General features: G+C 45.4%; 1 non-coding gene across 1 annotated transcript; it reads right to left on the minus strand.

Moving 5' to 3' along the window:
• Positions 1–7,906: 7,906 nt before the first annotated feature.
• LOC140430682 (U2 spliceosomal RNA) lies at positions 7,907–8,097 on the minus strand. Its single transcript, XR_011949502.1, has one exon. It is a non-coding gene; the product is annotated as a U2 spliceosomal RNA (small nuclear RNA).
• Between the last annotated feature and the right edge of the window lie 14,651 nt (positions 8,098–22,748).

Genomic DNA, 22,748 nt, shown 5'->3' on the forward strand with positions numbered 1-22,748 from the left:
TTGTCTATGCCTCTGAAACCTATTTTTTGAGAGCCAACATCAATGTTCATCTGCAGCTCGTGGTCGTGATGGTTTTGGGCATGTGTGCCGGATGTCGACAAAGTCATCTTCCACAGAAAATGCTTGATTAACAGCCTGAGGGAAAGAGACATCATGGGAGACTCAACAGACTCGACATGTGCTGGATTGATGTGGTGTCAAAAGCCTGTGACCATCTGGGAATAATGGTAGACGAGGCCAAACACCTGATGGCTGGTCGGTCGGATGAGTCAGGGAGAAACTGATGTCAGCTTTGCATCGCCTTATCATTTCTGGGGTCTAATGACTTCAAGCTGTAGCCGAGCATCCTCTTACGTAGTTGAGAAGAGCACTGTAAATGACAAGGACTAAACAATTTCTTTTCAAAACGTTGTGATTCAGAAACTCATAAATCATCATTTTAGTATTTTGCAAATCCTTCCATAAGTGAGAAACTATCTTTACTAAGTAGCACTGCAGTTTTTTGTTTGTCACTTCAAACCTTCTGCAATAACTGGCAAATGGATGCCTCTGAAATATTCAAGGACTCTGAGCAAAATTGACATTTAAAAAAATTCTTTTTTCAGTGATGTGGGGCTGGATTCTCCGCCCGGCCGTGCCACCTTTCTGCCCCGACCCGCCGGCGGGATTCTCCGTTACGCCGGCCGGTCAATGGGGTTTCCCATTGTGGGGCAGCCCCACGCCGTCGGGGAAACCCCGGGGCGCCGGCAAAACGGAGCATCCCGCTGGCGGAGAATCCTGCCCGTGGGCTTCGCTGGCTAAGCCAGCATTTGTTGCCCATCCCTAATTGCCCTTGATAAGATGGTGGTGAGCTGCCTCCTTGAACCACTGCAATCCATGTGATGCAGGTATTACGGAGAGTTCCAGATTTTTGACCCAGTGACAGTGAAGGAACGACAAGATATTTCCAGTCAGAGTGACTTGGCGTGCATTTTCCAGGTGTTGGTGTTCCCATGTATCTGCTGCCTTTATCTTTCTAGATGGTAGTGGTCGTGGGTTTGGAAGGTGCTGCTGAAGGAACCTTGGGGAGTTCATGTGGTGCACCTTGTAGATGGTACTCATTGTACATCGATGGTGGAGGCAGCAAATGTTTACGGAAGGGGGAGCAATCAAGCGGGCTGTTTTGTCCTGGATGGTGTCGAGCTTCTTGTACATTGTTCGAAATGCACTCAGTGGGGACTATTCCATCACACTCCTGACGTGTGTTTTGTCGGTGGCGGATAGGCTTTGAGGGGTCAGGAGATGAGTTACTCGCAGCAGGATTCCTAGTCTCTAGCCTGCTCTTGTGTCCACAGTATTTTTATGGCTAGTCCAGTTCAGTTTACGGTAACCCCCAGGATGTTGATAGTGGGGGTTCAGTGATGGTAATGTCAAGGGACAATGGCTTGATTCCCTCTTATTGGAGATGGTCATTGCCTGACACTTGTGCAGCACGAATGTTACTTGCCACTTGTCAGCCCAAGCCTGGATGTAGTCCAGGTCTTGCTGTACGTGGACTGCTTCAGTGTCAGGAGTCCCAAAAAGTTATGAACAGTGTGCAATCATCAACAAACATCCCCACATCTGACCTTATGTTGGAAAAAAGGTCATTGATGAAGCAAATGAAGATGGTGGGGTCTGGGCCACTATCCTGAAGATGTTCTGCAGTAATGTCCCGAGACTGAGATGACTGACCTCCAACAACCACACCATCTTCCTTTGTGCTGGGTATGACTCCAACCAGTGGAGAATTTTCCCCCTGATTCCTGTTGATGCCAGTTTTCTTAGGACTCTTTGATGCCATACCCAATCAAATGCTGTCTTGATGTCAAGGGCAGTCATCCTCACCTCACATCTAGAGTTCTTGTCCATAATTAAACCAAGGTTGTAACGAGGTCAGGAGCTGAGTGACCCTGGTGGAATCCAATCTGAACTTTGGTGAGTAGGTTATTGCCGCATGATCTCTGGTGGAGACCAAGATGGATCATCCACTCGGCACTTCTGGCTGAAGATTATTGCCAATGCTTCAGCCTTGGCTTTTGCACTGATATTCTGGGCTCATCCGTCATTGAAGTTGGGGATATTTTTGGAACCTTCTCCTCCAGTGAGTTGTTTAATTGTCCACCACCATTCACGATTGGATGTGGCAGGACTGCAGAGCTTAGATCTTATCCGTTGGTTGTGGGATCACTTATCTCCATCTATCATTTGCTGCTTATGGTGTTTGGCATGCAAGTAGTCCTGTGTTGTAGCTTCACCAGGTTGACACCTAATTTTTTGGTATGCCTGGTGTTGCCCCTGGCATGCCCTCCTGTACTCTTCATTGAACCAGTGTTGATCCCCTAGCTTGGTGGTAATACCGGCTCATGAGGTTACAGACTGCGATTGAGAATTCTGCTGTTGTTGATGGCCCACCGCAGCCCACGGATGCCCAGTCAAAATCAATCCCATTTAGCACGATGGTAGTGCCACACAACACGATTATGTCAGGCTGTTGCTTGACTAATCTGTGAGACAGCTCTCCCAGTTTTGGCATAAGCCCCCAGATGTTAGTCAGGAGGACTTTACAGAATCGACAGGGCTGGGTTTGCACTTGTCGTTTCCAGTGCCCAGGTCGTCCCTCTGGTTTTCTTTCCTTTTTGTTGATTTCCTTGCGGTTTGATCAGGTGAGGACTGCAGGGGCAGCACGGTGATAGAACAAACAAAGAACAAAGAACAAAGAAAAGTACAGCACAGGAACAGACCCTTCGGCCTTCCAAGCCCGTGCCGACCATGCTGCCCGACTAAACTACTATCTTCTACACTTCCTCGGTCCGTATCCCTCTATTCGCATCCTATTCATGTATTTGTCAAGATGCCTCTTAAATGTCACTATCGTCCCTGCTTCCACCACCTCCTCCGGCAGCGAGTTCCAGGCACCCACTACTCTCTGTGTAAAAAACTTGCCTCGTACATCTACTCTAAACCTTGCCCCTCGCACCTTAAACCTATGCCCCCTAGTAATTGACCCCTCTACCCTGGGGAAAAGCCTCTGACTATCCACTCTGTCTATGCCCCTCATAATTTTGTGGACCTCTATCAGGTCGCCCCCTCAACCACCGTTGTTCCAGTGAGAACAAACTGAGTTTATTCAACCGCTCCTCATAGCTAATGCCCTCCATACCAGGCAACATTCTGGTAAATCTCTTCTGCACCCTCTCTAAAGCCTCCACATCCTTTTGGTAGTGTGGCAACCAGAATTGAACACTATACTCCAAGTGTGGCCTAACTAAGGTTCTATACAGCTGCAACATGGCTTGCCAATTCTTATACTCAATGCCCCGGCCAATGAAGGCAAGCATGCCGTATGCCTTCTTGACTACCTTCTCCACCTGTGTTGCCCCTTTCAGTGAGCTGTGGACCTGTACACCTAGACCTCTCTGACTTTCAAAACTCTTGAGGGTTCTACCATTCACTGTATATTCCCTACCTGCATTGGACCTTCCAAAATGCATTACCTCACATTTGTCCAGATTAAACTCCATCTGCCATCTCTCCGCCCAAGTCTCCAAACAATCTAAATCCTGCTGTATCCTCTGACAGTCCTCATCGCTATCTGCAATTCCACCGACCTTTGTGTCGTCTGCAAACTTACTAATCAGACCAGTTACATTTTCCTCCAAATCATTTGTGCATACTACAAACAGCAAAGGTCCCAGCACTGATCCCTGTGGAACACCACTAGTCACAGCCCTCCAATTAGATAAGCATCCTTCCATTGCTACTCTCTGCCTTCTATGGCCTAGCCAGTTCTGTATCCACCTTGCCAGCTCTCAAAATATTTCACCTTTTGTACTAGTCTACCATGAGGGACCTTGTCAAAAGCCTTACTGAAGTCCATATAGACAACATCCACTGCCCTACCTGCATCAATCATCTTTGTGACCTCTTCGAAAAACTCTATCAAGTTAGTGAGACATGACCTCCCCTTCACAAAACCATGCTGCCTCTCACTAATACGTCCATTTGCTTCCAAATGGGGGTAGATCCTGTCTCGAAGAATTCTCTCCAGTAATTTCCCTACCACTGACATAAGGCTCATCGGCCTGTAGTTCCCTGGATTATCCTTGCTACCCTTCTTACACAGAGGAACAACATTGGCTATTCTCCAGTCCTCCGGGACATCACCTCAAGACAGTGAGGATCCAAAGATTTCTGTCAATGCCTCAGCAATTTCCTCTCTAGCCTCCTTCAGTATTCTAGGGTAGATCCCATCAGGCCCTGGGGACCTATCTACCTTAATATTTTTCAAGACGCCCAACACCTCGTCTTTTGGGATCTCAATTTACCCGTAATACTTCTTGCATTAAAACATATGCACTTCAGGCCACCAGACCCGCTGTGTTCAGCAACTTCTCCCTGTCTGCTCTGCCTCAGAGCCATACTGGCCCTATTCCCTAGTTCTCCCTCAATGCTCTCACCTTCTGACCTATTGCTCCCGTGCCCACCCCCCTGCCATACTAGTTTAAACCTTCCCGTGTGACACTAGCAAGCCTCGTGGCCAGGATATTTATGCCTCTCCAGTTTAGATGCAACCCGTCCTTCTTATATAGGTCACACCTGCCCCGGAAGAGCTCCCAGTGGTCCAGATAACGGAAACCCTCCCTCCTACACCATCTGTTTAGCCACGTGTTTAGCTGCTCTATCTTCCTATTTCTAGCCTCACTGGCACGTGGCACAGGGAGTAATCCCGAGATTACAACCCTAGAGGTCCTGTCTTTTAACTTTCTGCCTAGCTCCCTGAACTCCTGCTGCAGGACCTCATGCCCCATCCTGCCTATGTCGTTCGTACCAATATGTAGAACAACCTCTGCCTGTTTGCCCTCCCCCTTCACGATGCCCGCTACCCGTTCGGAGACATCCTGGACCCTGGCACCAGGGAGGCAACATACCATCCTGGAGTCTCTTTCACGTCCACAGGAGCGCCCATCTGTGCCCCTGACTATAGAGTCCCCTATGACTATTGCTCTTCTGCACTTTGACCCTCCCTTCTGAACATCAGAGCCAGCCGTGGTGCCACTTCTCTGGCTGCTGTTGTTTACCCCTGATAGGCTATCCCCCCTGACAGTATCCAAAGGGGTAAATCTGTTCGAGAGGGGGACAACCACAGGGGATTCCTGCACTGACTGCCTGCCCTTTCTGGTGGTCACCCATTTCTCTGCCTGCACCTTGGGTGTGACCACATTTATATAACTGCTATCTATGACGCTTTCCGCCACCTGCATGCTCCTAAGTGCATCCAACTGTTGCTCCAACCGAGCCATGCGGTCTGTGAGGAGCTCCATTTGGGTGCACTTTCAGCAGATGAAGCCATCCGGGACGCTGGAAGCCTCACGGTCCTGCCACATCTCACAGTCAGAGCACTGCACCCCTCTAATTGACATAGCGTCAATTAATTAGTAAATTAAATTTAAACGTTTTTAAAAAAATGTTACTGTTAACTATATGTTTCCTAGCACTAGATTTCTACTATAAATGTGAAAGCTAAATACTGTACTTAATATTTCTGGATCTCTGGCTTAGATACCCCACTTAATTATAATTAAGTTATTATGTTTAATTCGTTTACCAATGCCTAATTTTTTTAATTTAGTGTAGATTCCCAATCAGCCAATCAGGTCACAGCTTTTCTGTGATGTCACTTCAGTCCCCCCCCCCCCCCCCACACAATTTGAAAAGGTAATGAAAGTAAAAATGAGTAAAAATCACTTACTTACCTTCCCAGATTCTCAGATGCTCTTTGGTTCTCTCCCTTTCCTGATTACCTCACTGCACCAAATTACCAAGTTCCAAATTCCCACTCTGGATGTGTCTCACTCCGGCTGTGTCTCTTTGACCTGTGCAAAGCGGGTGGTCAGCACTGCTGCCTCACAACGCCAAGGTCCCAGGTTCGATCACGGCTCTGGGTCACTGTCCATGTGGAGTTTGCACAATCTCCCCGTGCTTGCGTGGGTTTCACCCCCACAACCCAAAGATATGCAGGGTAGGTGGGTTGGCCATGCTAAATTGCCCTTTACTTAGAAAAAATGAATTGGCTACTCTAAATTTATTTTATTTTTTTATAAATTGAGATTGCCCAATTCATTTTTTCCAATTAGGGGGCAATTTAGTGGGATCAATCCACCTAGCCTGCACATCGTTGGGTTGTGGGGGAGAAACCCACGCAAACACGGAGAGAAAGTGCAAACTCCATATGGAGAGTGACCAGAGCCAGGATTGAACCTGGGACCTCGTCGCCGTGAGGCAGCAATGCTAACCACTGCTCTGCCGTGCTGCCCTAAATTTATTTATTTTTAAATGTGAGGACTGCAGATTTTCTTCCCTAAAGGACATTAGTGAACCAGTAGTTTTTTTTAATGGTAATCGATTTTTAATACCAGGTATTTATTGAGTTCAATTTCCACCATCTGGCATGGCAGGATTCGAACCCGGGTCCCCAGAGTATTACCCTGGGTCTCTGGATCACCAGTCCAGTGACAATACCACTATTCCACCGCCTCCCCAAATGCAGTGGTCAATTTATTTTTCCATATTAAAAACCCATTTGTCAAACAGCACTTACACTTTTATTAAGGGAGGCAATAAAGTTTCGCTTGGCATGTCTTGAAATGCCAATATTTGTCTTAAAGAACATTAAAGTCTTGGATTTACTGGCTATATTTACTTACTGTTAATACACATAAACAAAATGTGTAATGTGAAGACATGTGGTTCTAATTTTTACCATCCCATCATGTGGCAGGCTTAATGTTCCCATTTAATTCCCGTGGGACATTAAACATTGGGTATCATTGGGCACATTCTCAAAAGTACCACAATTCCCCAAAGCAACAAGAATTACATTTACAGTATCTGTTTATTAGACAGTCAAATTATGATAAATGCACAAGGAGTTTGCAAAAAAAAACCTTACTTGGATGAGACTTCAAAAGCTATTAAAATGAAATGCAAATGATAGAAGACTTGTTTTGATCGCCCTCATTTATTAAGGTTGCAAGAGGCATCTTGTGCAGCCTCAAACTGGAACTAAAACAGGGAGATAAACTTTCAAAGGCTCTGTTAAAAGTGCAGAGATATTTTCACTTCGGGAGGCATGGAACTCACATATTAAAGTGTCACAAAGTTAGGGATTAAGAGCTAGATTTGCCTTGGTGTGGTGGCACTATGACAGAGCCGAATTTCCATTCGGCATTGCTGCAACCTATTTCTGTACATGCAAGAAAGGCTCTGGATCTAAACCCTGCCATCACAGCTTAGTAAAGAATTCTTAAAAGGCACTATGGAGTGAAATGTTCATAGAATCCCACGGTCTCGGTGCAAATCCCCTGGACAGTTTTATAATGCCATTTCTCCAAGGAACCCACAGATATTTTGTCAAAGTAACTGTCACAAGATTGGGAGAACACAACTAGAGATTCCACGATTTAATCTTCAGGGGGGAATTGAGGTATGAACCTTGATGGTGAGAATCAGGTCATTTTGAGCGGGTGGACTAATAGGTGTGCACATAAAGTCTTGTACTTTCATCCCAAGTTGGGGCTAGGTGTGGTGGTGGGCGTGCCAGTAATTGCTCGCTACTGGCCAGCATGCCAATCTGCCAACCTCCGGCCTATTTACAAAGAAGCAGTTTTTGTCGGGGTGATGGGTACCTGCCCAGTAGTGGCACTGTGCTACTGTGCCGCCCCGCAAGGCTGCGAGCCCAACATCAATGCCCGCAGAGAATCTAGCACTGTTTTGGAGCTGAAAAGTCCTTAAAATTGGTCAGGATGAGGGGAATAGACAAGGGAGAAAAGGAGAAACCAGGTCACGCACCATTTTTTGCTTTTGACCTCTTTGCGCCCCAAAGAGGGGTGAGGGCACCATTTTTGGAATCATTGGAAGACCACGTCGATGCTTAGAGCGGAAGGGGCAAGCCCCTGAAGCATCTCCGAGTCCCAAAAATCTATTTAATATTTGGTGCCCAGATAGGCAACGCATCAGATATTAAACTGACAAGAACAGATACTACACTTGATCTGAGCCAAAAGGCTGAGGTCACATCTTCATGTTGGGGTGCAATTGCTGCCTCCCACATAAGGTGGCAAAGCCAACCTCTCCCTACATGGCTGGCGATCGCCCAGAGCCTCAGACTCTCTTGTTTAGTCTCCTGGCTGGACAAGGGGACCACTGGAAGAGGCCTCTTAAGTGGTTACCTCCTGAAAAAGCTTCTCCAGTGTCTCGCCACGATCACAAAGTTCCCAAAGTGGAATAGTGTGCTTGTTCTGTGAGGGACTATTGGGGTTCGCCAGCAAATACAATTGCCATTTGATTGCCTTTTCAAAGGTGGTGTTCTATTTTATTAATTCCAATTAAGGGACAATTTAGCATGGCCTATCCACCTACCCTGCACATCTTTGGGTTGTGGGGGTGGGACACATGCAGATACGGGGGAAATGTGCAAACTCCACACGGACAGTGACCAAGGGCTGGGTTCGAACCTGGGAACTCTGTGCCGGAAGGCAGCAATGCTAACCACTGTGCCACCGTGTCACCCATTGCCCCAGCTTTAGGGCTTCAGACCACAACCCAAATCTGGATCTTTCACTGGCCCCATTCCCATCATTGAAGCAACCTGCCTCCCTGACCTCACTGCAGACTTTGACACCGTCAAAAACGTCATCTTCCTTCAATATTTCTCTCCATTGTCCAGCTCAGTAGGATAGCTTGGGAACTAAACATTTGGGGGACTCAGCACGCACAGTTCCCAGGGTTAAAAAGATCGAATCACGAAAGTCAAAGCACTTTCGCAAATACAGAAGACAGATGCTGTATTATCAACCTTTTAAAAAACATACAGTAGTCTGTATGGAGAAGATTGCTTCATCAACCTAAAGCTTTTTATGAATCAGATTTCTGGTTGGATTTTTTGAGCAGAATGCGAATGCTCGAGGGTAAATTCCAATATTTGTTTTGGCAGCACTAAAGAGGAAGTTGATCACACCAAGAAAAGATGCTATTCTTCAGAGGAAATGCTAAGGGCCTTGGGGACCTTCATTTGTTTTTAATATTTCAACCCACAATAGATGCATTTTTTGCTCTGATTTCATTCTTGGCCTCATTTCTATTTTTGCAATTCCTCTCCTCCATTTTGCGACATATATAGTTTTCTATTTGTGTCACCACATCAGTCCATCATTCAAAGAATGGGGGAACAAGCATTATGCTCTCAGGCTTTTTCTGGTGCTGCTCTGGCGTGAACGCAAGGAGGTGCTTGAGAACAACAGTAAACCCTAACTCGGTTCTTAGAAGGATGCCTGCACCACACCTCCCGATGTAGTCTAGTGGCTATAGGAACTCATGATATGGAGTTCAGGAGTTAATGCTGTACCAGTGGACTCCAGCTTCATTTTATATTTGTCAAACAATTCCTTTCTCCTTTCTCTTCATCTCATGAAGACAGTAATTTTTATCAGGGTACAATGCATGTATGCAGGGAACCATCTGAGACGTACAAATTAAGAGCAGGAGTAGACCATTCAGCCCCTCAGGTTTTCTCTGCTATTTGATAAGATCATGGTTGACCTGATGTGGCTTCATCTCTATTTTCCTGCCTACAACCCCCATTCCCTTTGACTCCTTTGTCAATCAAGAATCTCTCGAACACAAGCTTAAAAATATTCAGCAGCACAGCTTCCCTGCATTCTGGGGAAGAGAATTTCACAGACAAATGACCCTCTGAGAGAGAAGGTTCTACTCGCGTGATCCTGTTTCCTCCCACAAGTCCCGAAAGACTTGCTTGTCAGGTGATTTGGACATTCTGAATTCTCCCTCAGTGTACCCGAACAGGCGCTGGAATGTGGCGACTAGGGGATTTTCACAATAACTTCATTGCAGTGTTAATGTAAGATTATTATTATTAGGAGTGTGGACAACACCAGTGGGACTTGTCTGCTCTGAAATGGGAGTCGCTGGCCCCTGCTCCTCAAGTGGTCAATATACTTGTTGACAGTCCTTCCATTTCCATTCTCAACATATGACACAGGCCCAGACAGGGACACAATCTGCCCGGCTAATCATGGTGGGCCCAAGGCTAAGTTCCGAACTAAGACCGGGTGCCCTGCCTAAATGTGTTACCCCTATATGTAGCCCGTTAATTTCTCTGGGAGGCTTCCACCGTCCCTCCAAGTTAGGAAACACTGGGTGAAATTCTCCACCTGGCAATGCCATAAAAGTGAACCACGATCAGACGGAGGATTGGGCGCTGGCCAAAATTGAGGTTTGTGTCCAATGCCGATTCAGGCTCCTTGCTCTGGCCCTTCACGGGTGGCGATAACAAGGTTTGCACCCTGCACTGGCTGCAGCATGAAAAACAGGCATTTGCATGTATTTAAATGTGATTAGCGGGTTAGACAAAGTATGCTCTGTCCTTCCGCGATGCTCCGCTCCTCTCAGATGGACGTCTCACAGGCTTGAATTACTACAAACATTGAGAAATGTGGATAGGGTGCCATGGCTGCCTAGTTGGGCGAGCAGGAGGCTAAACAAACACTGAAAACCAGTGGGGCCGGGTTGTATGGTAACAGAATATGAGGAAGACGGTGGCGCAGTGGTTTCTTGGATTGCTTTCCCATGTTTTATTTAAAAGTTTTCAACAGCTCTCTTTTGTTTTCTTTTTTGTTAATACATTTAGAGTACCCAATTAATTTTTTCCAATTAAGGGGCAATTTAGCGTGGCCAATCCACCTACCCTGCACAACTTTGGGTTGGGGGGTGAAACCTACGAAGACACGGGGAGACTGTGCAAACTCCACACGGACAGTGACCCAGAGCCGGGATCGAACCTGATACCTCGGCGCTGTGAGGCAGCAGTGCTAACCACTGCCCCACCGTGCTGCCCTATCAACAGCTCTCTTGATCAATCCATTGGACGCAGGGTAGTATGCGGCCATCCTGTTGCGGTGTATGCTTTTCGCTTAAGCAAAATTCTGGAAGTCGTCCCCTGTAAAAGGGCTGTTATTGTCAGATGTAATAGATTCTGGCAGTCTTTCTAGAGTGAACACTTGGTGTAAGGTGTCTACCGTAGCTGCCGAGGTCATGATCCCCATTTTCTCTATTGACAGCCACTTTGAGTGGGCATCCACCAAAGCTAAAAACACCCTGCCCAAGAAAGGGCCCATGTAGTCAACGTGGACCCTGGTCCAAGGGAGACCCAGCCACTCCCAGGGGTGATGACGGGCCAATGGAGGCAGAGATTGTTGAGTCGGACAGGGCGACATTGCTGTACCATTTCCTCGATGGCTTGATCTCTTTTTGAATTTAAAAAAAAATTCCAATTAAGGGCCAATTTCACGTGGACAATCCACCTACCCTGCACATCTTTTAGGGTTGTTGGGATGAGGCCCACACAGACACGGGAAGAATGTGCAAACTCCACATGGACAGTGACTCGGGGCCGAAATCAAACCCGGGTCTTCGGCGCCGTGAGGCAGTAGTGCTAACCATTGCACCACATGCCGCCGTTTCGATGGCTTTATCAGTGCTTGGCCACCATAAAAAGCTGCATGCTAGCTTCTTCATCTTTGTTTGCCCTGAGTGGACACCATGCAGTTCCTGTAAAAGAGGTCCCCTGTCCAGTGGGGGAATGATAGCTCAGCTTCACAAAACCACAAAACATCCTCACAGATCAGCTTATTCTGGCGGGTTAAATACGGCCTCAGGTGCTCAGATTTCCCATAGTGCCACCCTTGTCTGTATCATCCGCTTTACTTTCGACAATATGGGATCCTATTGGATCCAGTTCTGTATGTGGCCAGCTGACATTGCACGGGGTCCACACTGCCCGGGCCATTGCTCGCAGGGCACCTTGCTTTTGGCTGGGGTTTATACGCTCCCGCGTGATTGGCTCTAAGCCTATCATGCGGCCTGCCAGACCCGCCCCCTTAAAAGGGCTGCACTACCACAAGCACCCATGTTACAGCAAATCTTGCAACCCCTCTCTGATGTAATTCGCCGAACAGAATATTCATGCTGTCATCAACCAAAGAGGCATTTCTATTCATATTTCCTTACTCTCCTTCCATCTGAGCTCGTCAATGTAGCAAAGAGATGGGTTCAGTGGAAAATCAGCCCTTAAAGAGCTGTTGCTCTCACACTACGTTGCCGCCTTCCATTTATCGCACTCCACATACTTATGGAAAGTATGTAAAATATGACGTTGTGCTCTTACACGTGGAGATTCAACAATGATGGTGACTCCATTTTTTCCTGGATCAAAGAATTGGCCCAAACAGTCCAATCTTTTATTGTAAATCGCATGAGGTTATTCTAGCTTTTCCTTCTTATGACTTTAGTGGTACATGGTGGTCTTTTATTCTGTGGTGCTAAACTGAGGAGTTATGCCTCATTGCATACATGTAGATCTGGATGCATACTCCAAGTCACACACTATTCTGACTTGTGCTTACATTGCCCTTCTTTTATCCTCACTGAGTCAGAAACCTGGATCTGTCTACCAAACAGCATCCTGAGAGTACCATCACCACACGGACCATGCATGGGCCACCACCACCTTCTCAAGGGCAACTAGCATGAGCAATTAATCCCAGTCTTGCCAATGACATGCACAACACGAGGATTAATATTTTAAAAATAGAAGCATTCCATGAAGAAGTTGGATAAAGTGAAAATTTAATTCTTGTAACTGTTTCTTGAAGTAAGCCTTGGGTAACCATGTAATAATTATTCATTAAAATCACAGGTTACTACAACATGTCAAAAACATGGGGCATTAATGAGATTAACAGTGAACTCCAGATGGCAATAAAATAACAGACAAGACCAACAGGCACCCAGAGGAATCATGAGATGTGGTTGGCCCAGTAACAAGATTAACTGGAGCCCGGAGACATTGAGGTGCGAATGGTCATATCAGAAACATAGGCCGGAATTCTCCGGCCGTTTGCTGGCGTTCATATTCTCTGGGCTCGCTGGCAGTGTATCCCTGCCCATGAGATTCCCAGCAGCGTGGGTGGCTTCAATGGGAATTCCCATTGACAGTGGCGGGAGTAGAGAATCCCGCCACCAGTAAATGGTGCACCGCCTCCCGTTGCCGAGAAGCAGGCGGCTGGGAGGTCGGAGAATCCCACCCATTGTTCACCAGAAATCAGTGGGGCCATACAAATGGTAACTTCTAAAGGCCAGGAATTTGAGAGAAGTAGACAGCAGAATCCACAGAAGGCAATATCAAAGAGACTGAATGATGTAACTGCTAGCATCCTCATTGGGAAGCAGGCTAGTTCTCCATCCAAAAGTCAAACAGTCCAATTCCATCTATGAACCGAGTCACTATGACCTGTTTCATCTAACATGTAGAGCCAGGGCAGATTGCAGATATTCCCCTCCAGAAGATGCAGTTTTGTGCCTTCACTGAACCAGGAAGAGACGATTTCCTGGACATGGTCACCTAAGCGGTATTGAGTGGTAGCTATTCACTGGATTTGACCTATAGAGTTACAAAAATTTAATATTGCTTCGAAAAAGGGAGATCTCAGTGAGTTCAGGGAATTTAGGTATATTTTGGGAATAAGAGGTAACTTCAAATAAAATGGTGTGTTTAGTTATTCACATACTTAAGTGTGATAGTGTATATTCGTCTTTTATTGTGTGATTTTTCTTTTCTTTTAATTAAATATTCTTTATTAGTTATTGACACAATGAGTGGACTGGATCCTCACAGGGTTGTACACGGTTCCTCACATTATTCCAAACAAAAACACACCACTAAGAACCAATGTTTCAAGTTATCCTTTGGGATTTTGAGACACTTTTGCAGATAACATCCACGGGGTTCCGAACAAATGGAATTTATTAATGCTCATAAAAATTTCAATTTCTTTAATATTGAAGACCCTCACATTACTGATGAAATGAAATGAAAATCGCTTATTGTCACAAGTAGGCTTCAAATGATGACAGTATACCCAGTGATGTGATCCATTTCTATCGCTAAAACCACAACCTACCTCTACTGATTGATATAAAATACTAAATCATAAAATACTAAAAGAAAGAACAAGGCAATGGAGTGTCTGTCATACAAAGGCTGGCTTTTTAAAAATCCCATTCACAATTGTTCTTCCTTGTGCCCTCCTAAATTTTGAGTTTTCAAGTATTTATTAATGATCCCTTTAAAAGCTATTCTGAATCCTACTTCTACAACTGTTTTTGGTAGGCAATTTATGTCCCATCACCGACTACAGAAATTCACTTCTCTTAATGTCACCCTCCATTATTTTAGTCCTCTATTTGTTGCAGATTGTGATTGTATTTTCCCCAGAGAGATGGCAGACAAAGCTTATTCTGAGAAAGTATAAGGCATGTACCTAGTTTGCAAAGTTTTCAATCTAGCTACTCCACATTAGTTGTTTTAAGAGGTGCTGTAGTCATTGTGAGTTGTACATTAGTGTTGAGCTTAACCACAGATAATATAGGTTTCTAATCAAAGTCTATATTCAGGTTATGAAATAATCATTTCACTGTAAATAATAGCCACGAGTGGTCAGATTTCCAGAATATGGTCCCCCTTTACAACAAAACTTGAAGCCTCCTCATTGTGAATTCTTATTTGTGTCGTCAGGCACACATTTGGAGTTAAATCACGCAGTAACCTTGCAATGTTATCACACAACTCGACTTTCCCCACTTCCAGGTTTCTCTCCAAATGTAGTAGAGAGGATATTTCACTTTACTGATTGAACAAAAGATGGAACACAAAATCAAGATAGAGGCTGACATGTCAGCAATAAAGAACGTCTAATTTTGTATCCATTAGTTTTAAATGGATGGAGAATCAGGTGAGCACCTTGCAGATTTGGAATTCCTGCCGCACAACTTTCTGCTACTACCTGCTCGGCCCAGGCAATTAACCAAGCCCGGTGGCAAAAGAGGAAGCGTTGACCTCAGTAAATTGATGGAGGAGTAGGCGGGCTGCACTCTGGAAAGTGATATCTTCCTGCAGCTGATTCTTTTTTGTATACTCCACCTAGGTGATTGTTTTGCCCCTGAACACAAAAGCAGAAAGAATGGCCTCCACATGCTGGGCCCAATTCCACAGTGTCAGTCACACGCCACTATCTCTCTTAGGTTACCATTCTTCATGCATGTGTGTGTGAGCCATGGTGTGGGAGGTATGTGTGGGGGGATTGGGGTAACTTTGACATTGCATGAGTCATTAACCCGTTTCAAATCTCTCATATGTTTTTTATTTCCATTGACATCAATGGCAGTAAAAATCAGGAGAGATATTTCATGCTGCTGATCCAAAGCACACATTTCACATTATTGCACAAAGACAAATTTACTCCCAGTAAGATCACTGAAGGCAGGGGGGCAAGTTAATAGGGTGGTGAAAAAGGCATATGGGACACTTGCCTTTATCAATCGAGGCATAGATTACAAATGCAGGGAGGTCATCTTGGAATTGTATAGAACTTTGGTGAGGCCACAGCTGGAGTACTGTGTTCAATTCTGGTCGCAACATTATAGGAAGGATGTGATTGCACTGGAGGGGGTGATTTTCCAGGATGTTGCCTGGGATAGAATATTTAAGTTATGGGGAGAGGTTGGATAGACTTGGGTTGTTTTCGCTGGAGCAGAGAAGACTGAGGGGTGGCCTGGTCAAGGTGTACAAGATTATGAAGGGCATGAACAGTTTGGATAAGGAGCAGCTGTTCTCCCTATTTGAAGGGTCAGTTACGAGGGGACACAAGTTCAAGGTGAGGGGCAGGAGGTTTAGGGGAAATATGAGCAAAAACGTTTTTACCCAGAGGGTGGTGACGGTCTGCAATGCACTGCCTCGGAGGGTGGTAGAGGTGAGTCGCCTCACATCCTTTAAAATGTACCTGGATAAGTACTTGGCACGTCTTAACATTCAAGGCTGTGAGCCGAGTGCTGACAAATGGGATTAGATCGGCAAGTCAGGTGTTTTTCATGCACTGGTGCAGACTCGATGGGCCAAAGGACCTCTTCTGCACTGTATGATTCTGTGATTCTGTGATTCTGTGAACTGGTTATATATCTGTGAATGGCATCAAATCCAAACTCAATCCTGTCATCGTCCAAGTAACATATACGTGCACTTTCCCGTAGCATCCACTGAAAACCAGCAGGAATGAGAATTACGTACGATTTTTCTCAGTAGTTATCAATGGTCCTTCTAAATTGCCCCTTGACAGTCGGCAGTTAGGAAGGCAAATGCAATGCCAGCATTCATGTCAAGAAGGCTGAATACAAGGGATGTACTTCTGAGACAATATAAATCTCTGGTCAGACCCCATTTGGAGTATTGTGAGTAGTTTTGGACCCCATATCTAAGAAGGATATGCTGGCCTTGGAAAGGGTCCAGAGCATGTTCACAAGAATGATCCCTGGAATGAAGAGATTGTCGTATGAGGAACGGTTGAGAACTCTGGGTCTGTACTAATTGGAGTTTAGAAGGATATGGGGGGATCTTATTGAAGCTTACAGGATACTGCGAGGCCTGGATAGAGTGGATGTGGAGAGGATATTTCCACTTGTAGGAAAAACTAGAAGCAGAAGACACAATCTCAGACGAAAGGGACGATCCTTTAAAACAAAGATTAGGAGGAATTTCTTCAGCCAGAGGCTGGCGAATCTGTGGAACTCTTAGCCGCAGAAGGCTGTTGAGGCCAACTCACTGAGTGTCTTTAAGGCAGAGATAGATAGGTTCTTGATTAATAAGGGGATCAGGGGTTATGAGGAGAAGGAAGGAGAATGGGGAGCGACGCAATGGAACGCCACCAACTGCAAGCTCCCCTCCAAGAGATATACCATCCTGACTTGGAAATATATTATTGTTCCTCCACTGTTACTGGATCAAAATCCTGGAAATTCCTTCTTAAAAGCTCTGTGGATGTATCAACACAACTTGGACTGCTGCAGTTCAAGAAGGTGGCGCACCACCACTTTCTTAATGGTAATTAGAGATGGGCAGCAAATTCTGGCCTTGCCAGTGACACCCGCATTTAGGTCTCACTCGAAGCCGGCTGGAATGGAAAATCTGGAGGGGCAGCCAAAAGTCCATTGATGGGACTTCCGGTGCGACATGTGAGCGGGAGGTCGCGCTTTTGGGAGTTCCGATTGGGACCTGACTTTAAAAGAATTTTCACCTGTTTTTTTTGGTGGTTACTCACCAGAGAATTGCAGAGCCTGGCAGATTAGGCTCCCCCGTGCTAATCCCAAACCTAAAATTCCATTGACTTTCTACAGGAACAGAACATCCAGGCTGCGGGTGGGGCCATTGTCATGAATGTAGGGATGCTGAGGCAGTTAAAGTGCTTCCTCAGGATCCCTGGTTAAAATCCACTAACTCAGATCAGAAAAGGGATCAAATCTATAACTGTCTGGTCTGCATGGGCCAGTCCTACAAATGGTAATGTCCCATTGACAGGTCCTGTGTTTCTTTCTGTTTATCTAATACGGGGCAATAATAGTGACACATCTAAGCATAGGGAGGGAGAGAGGGTGAGAAGGAAGGGCGGCTGAAGGAATGAGGAAGGAAGGGAGGGAGAGGGGTGGCACAGTGGCTAGCACTGTTGCCTCACAGCGCCAGGAACCCAGGTCCAATTCCGACCTTGGGCGACTGCATGTGTGGAGTTTGCACTTTCTCCCTTTGCCTGTGTGGGTTTCCTCCGGGTGCTCCGGTTTCGTCCCACAGTCCAAAGATGTGCAGATTAGGTGGAGTGACCATGCTAAATTGCCCTTAGTGTCTAGAGTTAGGTGGGGTAACAGCAATAGGGCAGGGGAGTGGGCCTAGGTCGGGTGCTCTTTCAGAGCGTCGGTGAAGACTCGATGAGCCGAATGACCTCATTCTGCATTGCAGGGATTTATGATTCTATGATTCATGATTATATGAGCGAGTGAGGAATGGAGTTCGGCAGGGAGGAATGAAGGAAAAATCTGCATTTTTGAAACACTTTTCACAACCATGGGATATCGCAAAGCACCTTACAGCCAATTAAATATTTTGAGGTTTTGTGACTGGGCGTAATGGAAGACAGCAGAGAAGAAATGGTAGAGAGCAAATTAAATTTCACATTTTCTTAAATGTGCTTGCTTTTAAGCAGTTAATTGAATGTAATAATGATAAAGTTACCCTTCAGAAAATGTGTGATCAAAGTAAAGCTGCAGGCAGCAACACCACTTCATGAAAAGAAAACCAGGATAAATGCATTTGCCATAAACCACCCGTGAGTTCCTGTAAGGATTACTCAGATCTTCTACCCATATTGAAGCACTTCAGGGAAAATACTAACTATTTATGGAATCATTATCAACAGGTTACTGTCATTCTGCCTTCGATGTAGTTGTAATAAACAAAATAATCGTTAACGACAACCAAATCGGGAAATTCTACTGAGAGGTGAAACATTGAAAGGCTGCATTTGTGCAATCAAAATTTGATATCCATTGTAGTTAGCAAATTAACGGAAAATGTACATCTAAAAAGTGGCAATTCTCATAAAGTTGTTAAAATAAAACTTTGCGTTATTAGCAAGAGCATCTCAGCCTACCCTTCATAAAAACAGAAATCACGTTATTGGATTCGGTGATCCTTTTTATTCTGCAATGTACGGTCATAGTATTGGATTTGTCATTCAGGCTGCCACACTTTCAGGTACAATTTGGTTTAATTCAATGAAACATTTCTGGACCCTGTAAGTGCTGGTTAAAATGAGTCATTTATGTCCAATTTATATTGCATAAAGTCACTTCAAATTAAGAGCAGTTTTTTTATCTCTCAGTTTCTAACTTTGTACATTGTACGGGAGATTTCAGATCGCAAACATGAACTCAAAATGATCAATTAAAAAGGTTTGCATTTCCATTGTGTTTTTCAAGACCATTGGTCGTCTCAAAGCACTTTGCAACCAATGAAGTACTTCGAGTGTAGCCACTGTTGTAATGTCAAAAACGAAGGAGCCAATCTGTGCCCAAGTCCCACAGACGACAAAGTGATAATGACCAGGTAATCGTTTTTTTGGATTGAGGGTTAAATATTAGCCAGCATACGGACGATAATGCCCCTGCTTGTCTTCATCATATTGACGTGAGAGTTTCAAATGTCCACCTGAGGGCAGACAGGCCTTGGCATAACAGCTCATCTGAAAGACTTGGGTTTTGTAGACCATAAGACATAGGAGCAGAATTAGGCCATTCGACCCTCGAGTGTGCTCTGCCATTCGATCATGGTGGACATGTTTCTCATCCCCATTCTCCTGTCTTCTTCCCGTAACCCCTGATGCCCTATTAATCAAGAACCTATCTATCTCTGTCATAAAGACATTCAAGGACTTGGCTTCCACAGCCTTCTGTGGCAATGAGTTTCATAGATTCACCACCCTCTCGCTGAAGAAATTCCTCCTCATCTCTGTTTTAAAGGATCGTCTGTTCAGTCTTAGGCTGTGTCCTTGGGTTTTAGTGGAAACATCCTCTCCATGTCCACTCTATCTAGGCCTCTCAGTGTTCTGTAAGTTTCAGGGGGATCCCCCTCATCCTTCTAAACTCCATCGTATACAGACCCAGAGTCCTCAACCGTTCCTCATATGACAAGTCCATAATTCCCGGGATCATTCTTGTGAACCTCCTCTGGACCCCCTCGAACACATCCTTCCTTAGATACGGGCCAAAACTGCTCACAATTTTCCAAATGGGGTCTGACCAGAGCCTTATACAGGATCTCCTTTGTCTAACTTCCTCATTAGCCTCAACAGTACATCACTGCTCTTGTATTCTAGCCCTCTCAAAATGAATGCTAACATTGCATTTGCCTTCCCAAATGCCGACTGACCCTGCATATTAACCTTAAGATAATCCTGGACTAGGACTCCAAAGTTCTCTTGTGCTTCAGATTTTCGAAGCCTTTCCCATTTAGAAAATAGTCTGTGCCTCCATTCTTCCTCTCAAAGTGCATAATCTCACACTTTTCCACATTGTATCCCATCTGACACTTTTTTTCCCACTCTCCTAGCCTGTCCAAGTCCTTCTGAAACCTCTCCACATCCTCAACACCACTTGTCCTCTACGTACGTTTGTATCATCTGCAAACATGGCATCAATACCCTCAGTTGCTTCTTCCAGATCGTTAATGTATATCGTGAATAGTTGTGCTCCTAACACCAACCCCTGCAGAAGACCACTAGTCACTGGCTGTCATCCTGAAAAACACCCCTTTATCCCCACTTTCTGCCTTCAGCCAGTCAGCCAATCCTCTATCCACCCCAGTACCTTGCCCCTAACACCATGGGTTTACATTTTATTTAGTAGCCTCCTGTACGGCACCTTCTCAAAGGCTGTCTGGAAATCCAAATAGATTTATTCACCTTCAGACCTTTCAGCTTTCCCAGTACCTTCTCCTTAGTGATGGCCACTACACTCACCTCTGCCCCTGACTTTCTTGAAATTCTGCTATTCCATTGCTGTCTTCCACTCTGAAGACTGATGCAAAGTATCTTTCCAGTTCTTCTGCATTTTTTGTTCCCCATTACTACTTCTCCAGCCTCATTCTCCAGTGGTCCAATGTCTATTCTTGCCTCTCTCATACCTTTTTACATATTGAAAAAAACTCTTGAAATCTTTTTTTATATTACTAGCTAGCTTACACTCATATTTCATTTTCTCTCCCTTATTGTTTTTTCGTTTTCCTCTGCTTGCATTGAAAGGATTCCCAATCCTCTGCCTTTCTACTAATCCTCACCACATTGTACGCTTTTTCTTCTGGTTTTATGCTGTCCCTGACTTACCTTGTCAGCCATGGGTGCCTCGTCCTCCCCTTAGCATGTTTCCTCCTCCTTGGGATGAATTTCTGTTATCTGACTCCAGCTCATCTGACTCTAGCTTCTCCCTCTCTAACTGCAGGATAAATTATATCATATTGTGGTCAGTACTCCCTAAGGGTTCCTTCACCTTAAATTCCCTAATCAAGTCTGCTTCATTACACATCACCAAATCCAGAATTGCCTGTTCCCTAGTGGGCTCCACCACAAGCTGCTCCAAAGACACATCTCGTAGACATTCCACAAATTCCTTTTCTTGGTGTCCACCACCAACCTGCTTTTCCCAGTCCACCTGCATGTTGATGTCCCCCATGATTATTGTAATATTGCCTTTTTTACATGCCTTTTCTATCTCCTGATTTATGTTCTGCCCCACATCCTGACTACTGCTAGGGGGCCGGTACATAACTCACATCAGAGTATTTTTTCCTTTATAAATCCTCAACTCTACCCATACAGATTCTACGCTTCTATATATCGCTTCTTCCTAATGATTGAATTTCATTTCTTACTAACAAGGGAACCCTGCCCCCTCTGCCCATCTGCCTGTCCTCTCAAGTCATGGAGTGGGACTGAAATCGCGTTTTGACTCAGAAATAAGGGGCGTCATTCTCCGCCGGCGGGAGTCTCCGTTCTGCCGGCACCGGGGGGTTTCCCGACGGCGTGGGGCTGCCCCACAATGGGAAACCCCATTGACCGGCCGGTGTTACGGAGACTCCCGCCGGCCGGTCGACGCAGAAATGTGGCGGGGCGGGTAGGAGAATTTCGCCCAAGATGGCTACCAACTGGGCCACAGCTGACATATGCAGAGTTGTTTAAAAGGCCTGATGTTGACTTTTATTTCCTGCTTGCAGACCTGTCCCCAAATGCTGAGGAATGCCCATACAGTCCAGGCGACACGGGAGCACAGTGGTTAGCACTGTTGCTCCACAGCGCCAGGGTCCCAGGTTCGATTCTCAGCTTGGGTCACTGTCTGTGCGTGTTGTGTTCTGTAATTTGGAATAACACAAGCTACCACTTGATGCAGTTTTGAGTAAAAGATGCTCCAGACTTTGAAGTGAGTTCAATGTGTTTTATTGAACTATTAGCACAGTTCTCAATGAGTTTGACTCTCTGCTAATCTAAATGTAATGATGTGGAAATGCCGGCGTTGGACTGGGGTGAGCACAGTAAGAAGTCTTACAACACCAGGTTAAATCTAAATATAGTAACTCAGTCTAACTGAACCAGCCTTGCTCGAAGCCACGTGCTGGGGTTTGATGCTGAGGATAGACCCTGTCTCACTCTGTAGATGTTGGTCTGTGGAAAGAGTGCCTCATCCCTTTTATAGTGAGATACCACCCCTGAGTGTCCTGACTGCTCATTGGTCGTGTCCTATTCTATGTGTTCATTAGCTGCATGTTTGCATATCATGACAGTGCGGAGTCTGCACATTGTGGGTTTCCTCCGGGTTTTCCAGTCTCCTCCCACAAGTCCAGAAAGATGTGCTGTTAGCTGAATTGGACATTCTGAATTCTCCCTCCGTGTACCCGAACAGGCGCCAGAATGTGGCGACTAGGGGATTTTTTATTATTACATGGTGGCCGAAACAGAACAGCTGCTCAGCCTGTCTACAGCTATGCTAAAAATGGTGGCACATGCTGTAAACAGTCTGTTTGCTATTGACAGTGCTGGGGGAAAGTAACTTGAGGTGGTACTCTGTGTTGCCTCAGCCATGAACTGCCTCATGTGTGTTCTCGTGCTGCCGTCGGGACTGCCAAGAGTGCCTGCACTCTAATCTAAATGCAGCAGTAGTCATTCTAATTAGATTCCTGGGACTAAAGGAGGTTATTTTGCTGTTTTCTTGGCCATGTTGTAAAA

This window comes from Scyliorhinus torazame, chromosome 1 (assembly GCF_047496885.1).
Source record: "Scyliorhinus torazame isolate Kashiwa2021f chromosome 1, sScyTor2.1, whole genome shotgun sequence".
Lineage (NCBI taxonomy): Eukaryota > Metazoa > Chordata > Chondrichthyes > Carcharhiniformes > Scyliorhinidae > Scyliorhinus > Scyliorhinus torazame.